A 16,726-nucleotide genomic window follows, 5' to 3' on the forward strand; every position below is an offset into this window, starting at 1 on the left:
TGCTGTTGTTTAACTGGTTTTGGTCTGCACCAAGTGCTCGGGTCTTGGTCTTTAGAGGCTCAGTGCTCATCAGCTGTTTGCTTCTCTCCCCATTCTGTTGCATGGTTCTGAGAGGGTACTGTACAGTTATCTTTGAAGGGTTTTTCCACAAAACGCAGCTGCAAAAGCAACATAATAAAATATAATAACGAGGAGCTGAAATCACTGTAATGTCAAATTCAGCTGAAAAATCCCAGCATCCAACCCATAACTTCTTCCACATTATTATATTGTCTTCATATTGTCCTTTGATTAACCTTTAATATAGTTTTACCTACTTTAAATAACAGATGCTAAAAGACGAGTGGAGACTTTAATGGAAAATGAATGGATTAGTTTGGCATGAAATAAAATGTGTGCTTCCTTATGGGCTCTTCCCTTCTATGATTGTCTGGACTGTTTGGCTTTTTTTGTGTTTATTATTTGTAAGTTTTATGTATAAGTGGTTTTTTTACCCACTGTTTCACTTACTGTAAGCATAAAACCTAAAACACGCTGCTGTCAGATGAGCAGAAATATACTTATTTCTGGTGCAAATTAAAGTTTACATTTCACCCAAGTGCTGGTTTGCCCACGAGAATGTGCACACACACACACACACACACACACACACACACACACACACACACACTGGTCAGAGGTCTGTGGTTAGAGGCTTGTTGTAGTCAAACAGCATGATGAAGTGTGTGGAGGCTGAAGAGAAAGAAAAGCACTTCCTGGGCAGCGACGTGTGACGGGAGATATCAGAGAATCGGTGCAGGGTCAACCACTTCTGACAACCACCACACCTCTTGACATCCACCCGAGACCCTGGGAGTTGTGATGAGCGCATATGGGTCAGTGGAGACTTGAGATACATGGACTCATCACTCAAAGAGTGTATGACCGGCATTTATCTTTTGTGTGTGCGAGCCCTTTTATCTCTCTCTTTGCTTGTGTGCATGCTATCTGATTTCTCCAGAAGCAGCACGGGCTACCCAGGTGGTCCCGAGTCATGAGGAGAAGAGTCAGTGCATTCAGACAGTAAGCAGGTAACCCAAACCTTCACACCCCCTGCCTGCAGCTGCTTGGTCTCCTCCCTCAGGAACCCGGGCTTCTTTTACACGCTCGGCCCTTTGTTCCCCTCCCTGCAAAACATTAACACTACAATGACCTCTACAGAGAAACTCGAGTCCATAAAAACCTAATGGAGTAGGATGAAGGAGACAGGAGGAAATGGCTGCTGAACAGAAAAAAGATGCAAAACTTAATCTATATTCGACAAAATGAACCTTCATCATCTGTATCCCTCTATCAGTGGTGAGGCGAGGGGGTAGAGAGGAGGGGACAGTCTTGGTGTGGTAATAATGGTCTGTCATTTTTCATCAACATTCCTGATAATGCATGACCCAGACTGGAGCCAGAACACACACTTGGGGAGGTGACACAGTGCACAGAAATACAGCACTTGGGTCAGAGGGTCGAAGTGAGCCTGCATTTGTATGTGGTGATGTGTGTGTGTGGCTGGGTGGGTGTTTTGGGTGGAGGGTATTGCCCTCAATATCATATCTGGGAGGTTTCAAAAAAGAGCAGACTGAGGATGGAGATCTTTTATGCCATCAGGGTGTATTTCTTGAGAGAAAGTCAAGCACACGAGCCCTTGAGCTGAGGTCCTCCTGGAGATGATGGCCACGCCACACAAACCCCCACGCCCGAACCTTACTCTTAGCCCCCTTCTCAAATTAGATCCCAGGTCTAATCAGAGACAGCTTGGCGTTGTGGGTGGAAACTAGCCACAAACCTCATCTTCGAATGACTGTTGGTTACTGTTAGAGGCCCCCCTGTTCTGTTGACAGGGCAGGATGTAGCACTATAAGAGGCGCTCTCAATTCTCTTGACCACACAATGGAAAATGAGAGAGAGACCACACAACAATGAGTGATTTTCAACACAGCGGCTATCCAAAACCCAGATTCAAAGTGAAAAACATACCAGAATAACGCCAACCAAATTCAGTGCTGCTCAGTGTAATAGCTTTCTTTCTCTTGAATGGCAGGTGAGGACATTAAACAACAAAGAGAAGAAAAAAAGAAAAGGTAGTCTAGCTTTTTCCAAGAATAAAAAAAAAGTTTAAAATGGCCTTGCACTTTTGAATGCGCAATGTTTTCTAGCTCAAGCTGAGGGAATCATGAGGAGTATGTAACTGGTGACAATACAAAAAAAAAAAAAATAGCAATATTAAGCACACATGACATTAAATGTATTTGCTTGTATAGTTTTAAGAAGGTGAAGAGTGGCTGATCTCTCCCTTAGTGATAAGATACAGAGTTCATCATCTGGGGGTGACTCAGAGCAGAGCTGGTACTCATCTACACCTAAAGCAGGGGTCGGCAACCTGCGGCTCCGGAGCGGCTCTTATAGTGCGGCTCCGCGTGGTTTGGGAAAATAAATTAGAAGTATTTAGCTGAAGTGTAATTTATTTATGTTAGTTCTTTTTTAACTTGTATGTCTAAATTGGAAGATTATTGTCATATTGAAATACAAAAATACAATTATATTCTATTATTTTTTTCATCGCTCAAAATAAGCGTCAGACTCGCGGAAGCCGATATACCCGCCGAAACGCCATGCATGTATCGAGACTTTCGACCCCAGGTAGGCCAATTATGGACCTTTGGATCCACATTATGTCAGCAGCTATTCTCCACTGTGAACTATGCTAAAAACAAACACCGCTCACGCCTCACAGCTGACAGCTTACAGTCCTGCGTAAAGATGAAAGTGACTTGTACAGCCCCAATTTGCAGATGATGTGCGCAGAGGTTCAGGAGCAGAAGTCCCATTGTAAACATACCACGGCAGACCCGACGATGTTTCCATGAACACGCTTTTCAGCATCTCTTTATAGACCACTTTTCACACACAGTTGCTGTACGCATACAGCCGACACATACCAACACAACAGCATAGAGAGCACAGACGTAAAGGCGGCGAGGCCTGATTGCGGGTGCTGCTCAGGTGCATTGCCTCCCCTGCAGCGGTGCTGCAGACCACACCCCGCCACACACATTAAACAGGTAAAATACATATTTAGGCAGAATTTTGCAAATATCTATTTTTCATCTTTTAGCAGCATAGTGCTTTTTTTCCAATTATTTTTTAAAGTCAGGTCAAGGCTCCAAAAGCCCAAAGGCGATATAAGGGTGGCGGCTCACAACAGTTGTTGTTTGCTGGATCATTTTAGTTCAGCTGGGTGTCTTTCCTTTGGTTATATTTCTTTAAGAGTTCAAAATGTGTTAATTACATAAATAAAATGTAATTTTCTCATTAGCACTTCAAGGATTTCATAAGCAAGACACCTTAGTTGTTCACACAAAGCATAAAGGTAAAAAACAATATATACAGTGTTATCTTCATTTTAAATGTCAAAAAGTATTTGCGGCTCCCAGTGTTTTCGTTTGCGTGGAAACCGGGTCCAATTGGCTCTTTGGATGTGAAAGGTTGCAGACCCCTGATACCGTTTTGGTGAATCTGACAAGGACGTGTCCGAGATGACTCCAGGCATGTCCTTCAGGAGCGAGGCCCCGGGGCAAATCAAGGACACAGTGGAGAGATATTATCTCTCTCGGCTGACTTGGGAACACCTCTGGTGGTGATCAGTTAAGCCTCTTTTCCACTAGTACCTACTTGGCTCAGCTCGACTCGACTTGATTCAATTTGGAAGGTTTTCCATTTGGTGGTAGTACTTGGTACCAGGTACTATTTTAGTACCTGCTCGGTCGGGGAACCAAGCCAACTGAGTCGACCCAAAAATGTGGTGTCAACACACTGCATGCCACCGATTAGGCAGTTAATTACGTCACTTGATGAGTCACGCGAGCAACTTCTTCACAACAACCAAGACCACAATTTTTATAACCTGGCAATGAGGGAAATGGCTGCACAAAACACAACACACAAAAAAACCCTGTCTCACAAAAAGCTGTGGACCGAGCACCAGGTATACCATCGTCTCCATGTCCTCCATTGTTTTGGTGTGTTTGTGTTGGATACAAAGGACATCCAAGACTTTTGGACGCGTAGCTATAACAACCACCACACACATCAAGGTTGGTACTCAATTGTAATGGAAAAACAACATAAAACTGAGGAGAGTGGACTCAAGTTGAGTCGAGTTCAGCCAGATAGGTAGCTTGTCTGCTTTTCTGCTTAGACTGCTGCCCCTGTAACCTGGACCTGGACAAAGGGCAGATGGGTGGGGATGAACATTAAATGTGCTCCATGTCATTGTGCTATTGTAGGCCACAACACAACTCACTGAAATATAATGTTTTTCAACCACCCAAACACAATCTTCATTCAGTGCAGACTGTCTCCATCAGATTAGGTTCCCTTTGATCTTCCTCAAAATAAAATTCAGTTTGTAAGGTCTTCATTGAGATAGAGTAGAAGACATCCATTGCGCTTGTGTAGACCTGTGTAGATGCACAACTGCACGTCATCTGAACTAAATTTGTAAAAAATAGCACCAGCATTTTCAGAGGTCCAGATGTGCCCAAGGAGTCCACTTCCAAGAGGAGGTTGGCCAAACTTAAACCAAAGTAGGGACTCTGATTTTTATGGGTGGAGTTGCAGAGCTTTTTCACTGCACCTCATATATGTCCTTTCCCTTCCATTTTGGGTCCATTCACAGGTCAACAGGCAGACCAACATGTGTGGAAGAACTGAACTCTGAACCTCCTAACAATGAGGCAAGCTTCTTACCTTATCTCGCAGGGTGAGCTCATCCATCCATCCGTCCACCCAATCCCCTGGAGAACAGTCGTGTTGACCAATTTTTAATTACAATCTTATTCTTCTCCTCATCAAAATCTATAGCAGCAAATATGTGACCTCGGAAGACTTTGCAGATGTTGACGTTTGCACTAAATTAGACAGCAATCAGCCAACAATGAGGCCTCCTAAGCCGCTGGGATGAAACACAGAAAAAGAAAGCAGTGGTGAATTTCTGGCAGCCTCCCCTTTGGCAAGCCTTCATGATTATCACTTTGTGTGGAAGCATTCATTTTGCTCTCAATTGCAAGACAAGAAAAAAGTCAGTTCCCCTTATTACACTGGTAATGATAGATTGCTCTGGCAGAAAGCACATGTCTGGCCAGCCGACCTGTTGCTTTACTACCTACACCACTGATGCCAGAGCAAATGGGTCCTTATTTAAGTCTTGTCAAGGGTAAAATTGGGGCCTTAGCTAGTCATTACAACAGTGGCACATAGTCTAATTTGGGTCATGCTGCGGTGGCTTAAAAGCAGTGTGAGCACAGTTTTTACTGCTCCCCATGTGTCATAGTGAAAATGAAACAAATGTGCTTATTTTACATCAGTGACAAATGGAAATCTGTAATAGCAAGCACTCCATCCCTAAGGATGTTTTTCTACTCCCGACCAATAAACATTAAGAAACGAAGCACTCCCACCAGTCAGACTGTTCGCGGTGGATGTGGATATTTTCACAAGAATAAATGAATGAACAATAGCTTAATGTAGACATGACAAACATTCAGCGGAGTTTCCTCATCCCCCCCCCTCAAAGTCACATCTGCTAGAGATTAAATTGTGGTGTTAAAATCACCTCAACCACATGATGTAGTATCAACTAAGCAAATGTTACCATCTCAATTCTTTTTCCATTAATAAAGACTTCATCTAAAGCCGGCCTCTTTCTCCGGAGTTAAATTATTAATGTTGAGTGCTCATTACAGCTGTTCAAACACTAAATAGCCAAATGACCCGCGCTCTAAGAAAACACAGTGATCTCTTCTGGCAGCGTGTACAGAATAATGTGAAGTAGACCATAATAACGTTTATCATATGTCATAGGACGTGGAGGGCCTGCCAAGAGAGGCCTTCAAACTCAAACACTGCGCATGAATGTTTGTGTGTATGACACAAACCAAAACAGGCAGCTGTTAACACCAGGCCGATGAAGAGGAGCGGGCCCAGTGACTGAGGCCCTCCTCAATGTGCTTGTTTCATCTGTTGAGGAGGTCCAGAGATCAGAGGGGCAGAGAGAGGGGGGAAGTCTCTTATGGAGCCGATGTCAAGGGCCAAAAATAGCGGAATAGCTCTTTTCTCTGTTTCTCTCCCTCTGTGACTCATCTGGAGTGTGGTAATTAGCAAGAGACGGTTCGCCACCATCGTGGCTGGAATCACACAGACCATGGCGGTGACAAGGCCCAAAACAAACGCTCCTTAAAGAGGGGCAGGGTTGCAGGGCAGCCGAGGTGGGGGTTTAGAAGGGAGAGAAGGAGCGAGGAACGAGAGGATGTGTCACACTTGGAACCAACTGGTATTACCAAATCCTTCCACGGAGCAGGAGGAAGCAAGAAGGAGGGAGGAGGAAACCAGGATGACAAGAGGTGAGCCAGAGAGAAGAAAAAAAAGACGAGATGAACAAGAGCTGTCTCATTGCTGGATGGCCATCTGCACCGCATTTTCCCCCTGGATTTTCCAATTATAACTGAAGTGAATTAAAAGTTCAACTCCCTCCTCTTCTCTCTATCTTCCATAAATGTTCTCTCCACAGCATGTAGTAATGGAGGTCTATTCAGCAGCTAACCCAGGAGCTATACCACAAAAAATCCACACTCAACTATAATTGGCTCACTAGACCCCTGGGCATTAAATTACACCCCTCGCACATCAATTGATTCACCTCCATTTTCTCTGCAAACAAAATGGTTCGTTCACATATCAGCACAGACCCCGCTGAGCAAATAAATGTCTTCATCATTGCTGTGCTGTATGTTTTGGGTCAATGTTTTCTTTGCATTTTGAGTCATATTGATTTATGTCTGGGCCTCATAGTCTGAATGTGTGTGCGATAGAAAAACAGAGAGATAGGGAAGACAAGCATACAAAGCAAGCATTTGTCTATGTGCACAAATGTGCACAAAGGCAAAAGATGCAATAAGCCTCTTACCTTATGTAGGGCGGCATATAAAAACCACACAATATGTTTTGTGGGAGGGATTATTGGGATCAAAGACAGAGGCAGATATGAGTTTCTGTTCCTGGCTAGTCGAGGAGGGGGGTTGTCATACCAGACATGGTGAGCACATACATTTCCTTGGGCCCTGGGCGTGTGCTTAGGTTCTCCTGGGTGGACTCATTACTCACTGTGAGCACTGGGGTTGACGGAGAAGCCTGTGTCACACCCACTACGCACTGACCGTTGTGTAATCCCTCCTGGGGTTTTGGAATGGGCTTGTAATGATGACTAGTTTGATATGGTTTCACTCTCTGTTTCACGCAGAGACAACTGGGAGACAGTCCTGCAGACACAGACAAGAACCTGCTGTGGTGTAAGCGATACTACCCTGCGAGAGCTTCTGTCCATAGCAGGGAGCACTTAGTAGAGGTTTGAATGTATAAACAAAAAAGTCAAGCGGTTTAAAATGAAGCTTTAACGTTGGTGCACCACCAACATGGAAAGCTTAAAACAAAGAAAAAACCACTGTAGCTGTGTGTCAGCACCTGCCTTTATTGAGCCACCTGTGTAAGTATAAACCACTCCATGAAACACAGCAGGTGGCAGAATGCGCTATGAGCTTATAGTACAATTACAAATATAAATTCAAGCACTCTCTTTTTTTTTTTTTATTAACCAACCAAATGAGCCTACTAAGGCTCCAGTCAGATAGGTGCGGAGACCAGTTGGTGACGCCCTGGCAACTGTACTCTGCTTGCTAGGGAAAAATGTGCATTTCCCAACCAGCTGGCAAGTGCTTGCAGGCATTCACTGTGAAACTTATTACCAAAGGCTGAGTCACAAAGGCCTAGAGACCAGTCAGTCACCTCTGGCAGTCACAGATTAGCTGGGAAAAATATGCATTCCCCAACCAGTTGGCAAGTGGTTGCTTGATGTCGCTATGTGAAACTGCTAAAGAGGTATACAGCAGTCTCCAGCAAACACTCCTCAACTGGTTGGGGGTTACATATTTTTTTAAGCAATCAGAGGTTGCCAGAAGATCATCAGAAGGTTGCTGAGTTGCTGAGGGCTAACTGAACAAGTTTCTGTGAATTTTTTTACGGTACGCTGTCTGAACCCCCTTAAATTTTTAGACTTCAGGCTGCTGTTATTTGATGCTCTATAAATTCAGTGAATTGAACTGAAAAACTGCACTAATAGGTGTTTTCAGAAACACAGGTATTTTCACCAGATGTTTTGTGTCATTCACCTTTTTAGCCTCTTTTAGCTAATTGGTTTTGATTGTATTGCTCACCTTTCCAAAAAGCGAGCAAGCTACCTTTGCGTTCCTTACTACGAGACAGGAAAAATTAGTGTCTAGGTAGAAAAACTAAAAGGGAATTGAATACTGGAACTACATTTGACAAGAGGTTTGACACAACTGCTTTTGGCTTGTTTTTGCCTCACATGTCAAAAAGCAGTTGATCTCACTTTTCCACAGTATCTTCATGCTGATCTGTGCCAGATCAGAAACATCTTTTTCACAGCAAAAACCTTGATTTTTGGCTTTGAATTTTGACTGATTTCAGTCAAGTTTGATCCTTGCAATTGCTTTTGTGATGGAGCTCCTCCTATTGGTGATTGAAAACATCAGAGTCAGCTTAGCTGTGGTGCATGGTTTGTTCCCCTTGGTGAAATCCAGTTGAAACACTGTGAAGATAAAAAAAAATGATCACAAAGTGTTTTTGCGGATAATAATATGATGGAGAAGCAAAAGTGTTAATGAACATAAAAATGGTTGAGGGCACTGAGGACTTCAGGTGTTCATTACAGACATGAAACTCAAGGAGCCGAATAGTATTAAGACATCACTGTAGTTTATTCAGCTCTCATTATTATTTTTCCAGCTTCACGCATTTATAATATTTGAAGTTTATAAGCAATAAAAATCGACCCACCCATAAAGAGGAGTGGTATAGTTCTTTGACCTGTTCACACTCTGGCAACGTTGGGCTCGCCCCCGTGATTTTGTCTCTTTATCAAGAATGTTCACAAATCCCTGTGAATGACATCATCTTGTTCTGGGGAGTTGTAGCCAAACAGACACAGAGAGAAGCAGCACCAAGCGTAGCATCCAGATCCAAGCCCTCAGCAGTCAGTGTCTTGAGCCAGCAGACCTGGACACCAGCAAAGAGAAATATGCCAAATACCTCCCCCCAACCACCGTCCTACCCCAACGTTGCCCCCCACCCCCCACCCCCATCTATTATTTCTGCCCCTCTCTCTGTTCCTGAAAGCTTGGTTACATCATCCTCAGTGTCCACATTTCAATAATGCCTGTGAAATCTCCCACTGGCTACAGGACATGGGGGGGGGGGGGGGGGGGAAGCTGGGATGGAGAAAGCTTGCAGAATGCGTGATAAAAGAACGACAGCACGCATACATAACCCATCATTTGTTGTAAGACAACAGTTCGAAACATACCAGTTGAATGTAGATTTCTGTCTGTCTTCTCCTTTCCTCGTAATCCCTGAAAACAGAAGTGTAATGGTAAGCATTTGTATTGACTCAGGCCGGTCAGCCAAGTCCCCCTCCCCTAACACAGCTCCATGCAGGCCCAGCCATAGCAGACATTTTTGTGGTGAAATCATTAAACCCACGTGCAGCTCTCTCTCTGTGGTCACTGGGGGTCGTGCTCCTCTGCCTTTAGCTGAATAAATCATAAAGTTTGCCGGGGGACCACACAAGAAGCCAGCCCAGTGCAGCCAGAGCATCCAGCCTATGCAGCCAGTGCAAAACACATGCACACGCACAGCCCCAGACCTTGTTATTTTTCTGAAAAACACCAGCAGTGAAACAGAGACAGAACGAAGCGAGACAGAAAGTGGCGAGGAGCGAATACAGCAGAGGCACAAAAAACAAGTGATAGAGCACTACACCAAAAATAATGTCAACGAATGTACAAGTTAACAGAAAAAATAATAGGGGAAAAATCTTGTAAAACAGAAAAGCATAAGGTAAAATACAGCAAGGTGGAAAAACAGACTGCCAAAGATGTCAACAACATTTGCTAGCAACATCAGTCAGGATACAAATGAAAAACTTTTTTCAGCATTGGGCTCAGGAGCATCATAAAGGAGAGAAATCCTCTCTCCCTGTCTGTCTGGGATGGATGAGCTTGCCAGACTGATCCTTCAGACAAGATGTGACCGCTAAAGGAGGAAACGCTGTCCTGTCTGAGGATCGCATACCGTCTGGGTGCATTTTTGTGGGATGCACCAATTTATACCATAAATTACTAGAACAAATTGCAAGTAAAACAGAGAGGAAGAGGAGCTTCTGTTTGCAGACACTTCACTATTACATTTCCATTGCAATTTTACATTAGAAAACATAGCTGGATGTCTTTATTCGAGTTACAAAAGACGAAATATTATTTATTTAAAGCCTCTATGATTATATAGCAATGTGAAAAAGAAAGTACTATTCTTTCAGTTCAAGGTTTTATGTATCAGTACATCATCTAGTCCTTAGCAGGTTCAAAAATTATGTAAACAACCTCAGATGAATACATGACACACTGTGAAAAAACAGTTACAGTAAAAACAAATACTGTTTTCATAGGAATTAAAAGGATAAGTAGTACTTTGGTGCTGTTAATTAAATGCTCTTGATGAGCAAGTGTGATCACCTCTGTAAAGGCAGACGTTTTTGCACTTTGTTGGGCTGGAGGGTATGAAACACTGTTTTAAAACAATGCCAAGGAGAGAAGACATCAGCAGTAATTTCGAGGCTTTTGGCACCCATCAGCTTGAGAAGGTTTATAAGGTCATTTCCAAACAATTTGAATTCCTTCATTCTGCAGAGAAAGATTATTAGCAAATGGAAAACATTCAAGACAGATGCCAATGTTCCCAGGAGTGGAAGTCCCAGAAAAAAGGTCAAAGAACTGTGTCATGCTTACAGCCACTGCAAAAAAAAAAACCCAAGAGCTACATTTCACACTCTACGGGTCTCAGTTAGCATGTCAAATGTTAACATTCATTAAACAGAAAAAGACTGAACAAGTATGGCTTATTTGGAAGAATTGCCACGCTTCTTCTCCCTACAAAGAACCTGGCACCATGGCTTAGGTTTGCTAAGTTGCATCTGAACAAATGAAAAGACTTCGAGAACAGTGTCCAAGGGACAAGAAAATGCCATAGTGGAGATGTTTGGCCAAAATGCACAGTGCCATGTTTGGTGAAAATCAAACACAACATATGACTAAAAGCACCTACTACCAACTGTCAAACATAGTGGTGGAGGAGTGATGATTTGGGGGTTTTTTGCAGCCAAAAGACTTGCGTATCTTCCAGTCACTGAGTCAACCATGAACTTGTCTTTATGCCTACATATTCTAGAGTCAAATGTGAGCTCATCTGTCTAAAAACTAATGCTTGGCCCAAAGTGGCTCATGCAACAGGACACTAATCCCAACTTTACAACAGAATGGTTGAAAAGAAAGGAATCAAGGTGTTGCAATGGTTCAGAAAATTAAAAGTCCAGACCTCAACTTGATTGAAATGCTGTGGTGGGACCTTATGAGAGCTATGCATAAACAAATGACCACAAACCTCAATGGACTGAAGCAATGTTGTAAAGAAAAAGGGGCCAAAATTCCTCCACACACTGGTTATGCGTTTTGGCTTAGTTTTTGTTAAATAAATAACGACATGGTGTAACATGTGTTGTTGTTTATCTGAGGCTGTATTTATGGGATTTTAGAACTTGGCAAACACCAGCAAACTTTTTATTGTGTGGAATAAGGGTGTACTTTCTTTTCCACGACTATATATCATGTAGGTATATAAATAATGGTTAACATTAATGGTTCACACTTAACAGGGGAACATAGTAGTGCATATAGTTCTTAAAGAGCCTGATGTTTCCCTATATAGTTGGTGGAGACCAAAAATGAGATCAAAAAACAGGTACGTCTTACAGCTGTCAGTTACGTACAAACAGAACTTCAAGTCAATTATGATATTTTTGTAGGACTGTTAAATGTGCAACTTTGCAAGTGCTTAAAATGTTTTTTAGTAGTATAATACATTGTACAGTTATTTCTCTACAATTTAAAGTCTCACATTCTTAATCTTATACAAGGAAAAGAAAGAAAAATGCTACTTAGAAAGTTTAGTCCAAACATAAAAAGTAATATTCTTCCGATAGTATAACATTACGTAACGGATAATACCTGATAAATAATGAGGCATTAGCAAGTAAGTAATATTTTTAACTTATTTTAACCCAATTTTATATATATTTTAAGAGAACTGCAGTTGATTCCAAAAAATATAGTACAAATGTAAAGTATTTAAAAATGTGAGCTCAAAGTTAAGGCATAACACAGCTGTGGCTATGAATTGTATTGTTACGGGAGTGATGAGTAAGAGAACCCAGACGCGGATCGCTCGTTAAGATTGAACAGTGTCTTTATTTACAGTGAAGCAAATCCAAAGTAATCCATAGTGCTAAGTCCCTTCCGTGCTCCCCTCTTGTGTCCATACGACTTTCGTAAACAGTGACGTCTCTCCTCTCGTATCTCCGTCTCACTCGTAGCCTGGAAAAAAGGCAAACAGATGCGGTTAGCCTCCCTCCGCTATCAAACGTTTGTCTAACACTCGCTGAATTCGAGTCACTACCCGGCTTGGTGGAATACTCCAGCGCTGTCTGTCACTCAGCCACACCATTAAATAGTTCTGTCACAATGGTGGATGATTGGCAGCAGCTGGCGAGGAATCAGTTGCAGGTGGGACCACTCAGAGTGGCGGAACTTCCGGGTCGGACATCTCCCGTTGCTACGCAACCGCGTAACAACTACAACGGAGACAAAAACAGAGCGGGAGAACAAACACACACACACACACACACACACACACACACACACACACACACACACACACAGGTCGCCGGTCGGGGCACCGTCGAACCTGACAGTACCCCCCCTCTAATGGGAGCCTCCCGGCGACCCAGCAAACTTATCAGGGTGCCTGCGGCGGAAGTCTCTCACCATGGCAGCATCGAGAACCGCGGACCGCGGCACCCAAGAACGCTCTTCCGGACCGTACCCCTCCCAGTCCACCAAAAACTGAAAGCCCCTACCGCGGCGCCGGGCATCCAATATCCGCGATACGGAATACGCCGGCGAGCCGTCGATAATCCGGGCGGGTGGCGGGGGCCCGGAGGGCGGGCACAAAGGGCTGGTCCGGACAGGCCTCACCTGGGACACATGAAAGACATTGTGAATTCTCATGGAACGGGGAAGAGACAAACGTACAGTCACAGGATTCAACACGGCCAGGATGGGGAAGGGCCCGATAAAGCGTGGAGCCAGTTTCCTAGACTCGACCCTCAGAGGAACATATTTCGCAGACAGCCATACCTGTTGCCCGACCTGGTATGCAGGGGCCGGAGCACGGCGGCGATCCGCAAGTCTCTTGTTCTGCTCAGCGGTCCTCAAGAGGGCGGTCCGGGTGGCGCGCCATGCCCGCCGGCAGCGCCGCAGGTGGTGCTGGACTGAAGGAACCGACAATTCCCCCTCCGACACAGAGAGAAGCGGGGGCTGATACCCCAGGGAGGCCTCAAACGGGGAAACCCCAGTAGCCGCCGACGTGCTAGCATTATGGGCATATTCGACCCACGCCAGTTGATCGCTCCATGATGACTGGTTCGAAGAGACCACACAACGCAGCATCGCTTCGAGCTCTTGATTAGCCCGTTCCGCTTGCCCGTTGGTTTGAGGGTGGAAGCCGGACGACAAGCTGGCCTGGGCCCCCAGTTCCTTACAAAACTCCTTCCACACTCGCGACGTGAATTGGGGACCCCGATCGGACACGATATCTTGGGGAACCCCATGGAGACGGAACACCTGCTGCGTGAGAATCTTGGCAGTATCCAGGGCCGAAGGGAGTTTCGGCAGAGCAACGAAATGAACAGCCTTTGAGAAGCGATCGATCACGGTCAAGATGACTGTGTGACCCGAGGAGGGGGGAAGACCGGTAACAAAGTCCAGTGCAATATGAGACCACGGGCGGCTGGGCACAGGCAATGGACGAAGGAGGCCAGCAGGGGGTGAACAGGAGACCTTGTTTCGGGCACAAACGGGGCAAGCGGCCACATACTCCCGAGCGTCCTTCCCTAGAGTCGGCCACCAAAACAAACGTTGCAGAAAGGCGATAGTGCGGTTTTTACCCGGGTGGCAGGCAAACTTGGCCGTATGGACCCAGTGAAGGACCTTACTTCGGACCGCCGCGGGAACAAACATCCTCCCATCGGGCCCAGTGCCCGGATCAGGTTCCGACCGCTGGGCAGCCTTAATAACCCGCTCTATGTCCCAGGTCAGAGCCCCCACGAAGCACGAGGATGGCAGAATGGGTCTCTCCTTCTCGTCTGGGTCGAGATCCGGGGAAAATTGGCGCGATAAAGCATCTGCTTTAAGATTGCGGGAGCCAGGTCTGTAAGAGATGGTCAAGTTAAACCGAGTGAAAAACAGAGCCCACCTGGCCTGCCGGGCATTCAGTCTTTTGGCCGCTTGGAGGTAGGTCAAGTTCTTGTGGTCTGTCCAGATAACCACCGGATGCTCGCTGCCTTCGAGCCAATGTCGCCACTCTTCAAGCGCCAACTTAATGGCGAGGAGCTCCCGGTCTCCAACGTCGTAATTGCACTCTGCAGGAGATAAGCGACGTGAGAAAAAGGCACATGGGTGTAATTTTGCATTCACTCGTTGGGATAGTATTGCCCCCACACCTGCGTCTGAAGCATCCACCTCCACAAAAAAAGGTTGACTGATGTCTGCCTGTACCAACACCGGAGCTGAGGAAAAGAGGTGCTTGAGTCTCACAAAAGCCCGTTCAGCGCCGGGAGACCACTGGAATGGCTGCTTAGGAGAGGTTAGGTTGGTGAGAGGCAGGGCGACCTGACTGAAATTGCGGATAAACCGTCGATAGAAGTTGGCAAATCCCAGAAACTTCTGCAGCTGCTTACGGTTCTTGGGTTCAGGCCATTCCACCACTGCCCTCACTTTGGCCGGATCTGCCCGCAGTCGTCCCTCCTCGATGATGAACCCCAAAAAGGAGACTGTCTGCACGTGAAACTCACACTTCTCTGCCTTTACAAACAGCCGGTTCTCCAACAGGCGCTGCAACACCATTCTCACGTGCTTGACATGGTCAGCTGGGTTCCGAGAAAACACAAGGATGTCGTCTAGATAAACGAAAACACAATGATTAATGAAGTCCCGTAAAACATCATTTATCATGGCTTGGAAGACCGCCGGAGCATTCGTGAGCCCGAAAGGCATCACCAAATATTCAAAGTGCCCACGATGCGTGTTGAACGCCGTCTTCCACTCATCCCCCTGGCGGATTCTCACCAGATGATAAGCACTGCGGAGGTCCAGTTTAGAAAAGATGGCAGCCCCCTGAAGGAGTTCAAAAGCAGAGGTGAGTAAAGGAAGCGGGTATTTGTTCTTAATGGTTATCTTGTTAAGACCTCGAAAGTCAATGCAGGGGCGGAGCGTTTTGTCTTTCTTCTCAACGAAGAAGAAACCTGCCGCGAGAGGAGAGGTGGACTGCCGGATTATCCCGGCCGCCAGCGAGTCGGTGATGTAGCCCTCCATTACCTCTCGCTCTGATTTCGAAATACTGTATAGACGGCTTGTGGGCAAGGGAGCGCCGGGTAGCAAGTCTATCCCACAATCGTACGGACGATGGGGGGGAAGAGACTGGGCCTTTTCTTTACTGAACACCTGGGCTAGGTCGTGATATTCAGCTGGAACTGCAGTCAAATCGGGAGGAGCGTCAGGTGAAGATGGGCTAGTGGACGTCTGGCTAACTGTAGCAGAACGTAAACACTGTTCATGACACTTAGGACTCCACCCAGTTATCCTGCTGTTCTCCCAATCGATCTGCGGGTTATGGCGTTCGAGCCAGGGGTAGCCCAAAACTAGCGGAGTGTGAGGAGCCTTGAACAGAAACAGGCTGATTTGTTCAACATGGTTTCCGGAAAGAGAAAGAGTCAAATCAGTAGTGCGATGTGTTATACTGGCCAAGGGGGCACCATTCAGCGCCGCCACCTGGAGGACCTCAGGTAAGGGTTCAACAGGTATGCCCAACGTCTGGGCCAGGGCTTCGTCAATAAAACTTTGTTCGGCCCCCGAATCGATTAAAGCACTACATGGGTGAATACAGGACTGGAAAATCAATTTGGCAGGACAGCTGAGGTGGGGCAAGATGTTTGCGGTAACGCCCGTCAGTATGCCCACGGCTACTGACGAGCAGCGTCTTTTCCCGACTCTGGGCATTTATCAGAAAAGTGTCCTCTCTTTCCGCAAGTGAAACACTCACCCCCCTGAGGTCTTCTCCGTCGGGCCACAGACCTAAAGCTGGCTCGACCGATCTGCATGGGCTGCTCCTCCTCCAACGGCTGTTCCTCCCACTCCCGTCTCCACTCGAGAGAGGGCCCTGCCGAGGTTTTGCTGCCGCCCGCTGGTCGCCGTCCAAACTCACGCCTATGCTCATCCAACTGAATGCACACATTCACCAAAGCACTGAGCGACTTAGGCAGTTCTCTTGAGGCCAACTCACGTTTTAGATTTTCGTTCAGGCCGTTTATGAAAGCCCCTCGTAGTGCATTTTCTTGCCAGCCGGTCTCCTCGGCCAAAATCCAGAAGTCAATCGAGAAGTCCGCTACACTCCT

At 45.8% G+C, this 16,726-nt stretch overlaps 1 long non-coding RNA gene across 1 annotated transcript; it reads right to left on the bottom strand.

Annotated features, from left to right (window-relative positions):
- Positions 1-12,521: 12,521 nt before the first annotated feature.
- LOC309708824 lies at positions 12,522-13,137 on the bottom strand. Its single transcript, XR_014277329.1, has 3 exons — positions 13,041-13,137; positions 12,673-12,847; positions 12,522-12,590 (listed from the first exon to the last, which is right to left on the bottom strand). It is a non-coding gene; the product is annotated as an uncharacterized lncRNA (long non-coding RNA).
- Positions 13,138-16,726: the final 3,589 nt, after the last annotated feature.

The sequence above is a fragment of the Aulonocara stuartgranti genome (assembly GCF_965226115.1).
Source record: "Aulonocara stuartgranti genome assembly, chromosome: 6".
NCBI classification, from domain to species: domain Eukaryota; kingdom Metazoa; phylum Chordata; class Actinopteri; order Cichliformes; family Cichlidae; genus Aulonocara; species Aulonocara stuartgranti.